This window comes from Lagopus leucura, unplaced genomic scaffold (genome assembly GCF_019238085.1).
Source record: "Lagopus leucura isolate 7727_CA_CO unplaced genomic scaffold, USGS_WTPT01 35354-0_obj-0_obj, whole genome shotgun sequence".
Classification (NCBI taxonomy): domain Eukaryota; kingdom Metazoa; phylum Chordata; class Aves; order Galliformes; family Phasianidae; genus Lagopus; species Lagopus leucura.
This window is the reverse complement of record NW_024968066.1, coordinates 1-243: the sequence shown is the minus strand read 5'-3', so window position 1 is coordinate 243 and position 243 is coordinate 1.

The window sequence follows — 243 nt, the reverse complement described above, 5'->3', positions numbered from 1 at the left end:
GTTTCTAACCATTCTGTATGAAAGTGCCTATTTATCCTTAGCCATTAATTATGATTTGAATTTATAATTTAACTGCCAAGTGTTTACTAGCCTGCAAACATATCTGTTTATGGATTTGTCATATGATTGATTTATTTTCTTTTGGCTGCATAGTGTTTATTTAAACATTGACAACTCAAATCTTTTCCTTTTCTCTAATTCCAGCCAGGCTCCAACTCAGAAATGGTTCTGGATCTGTTGTTA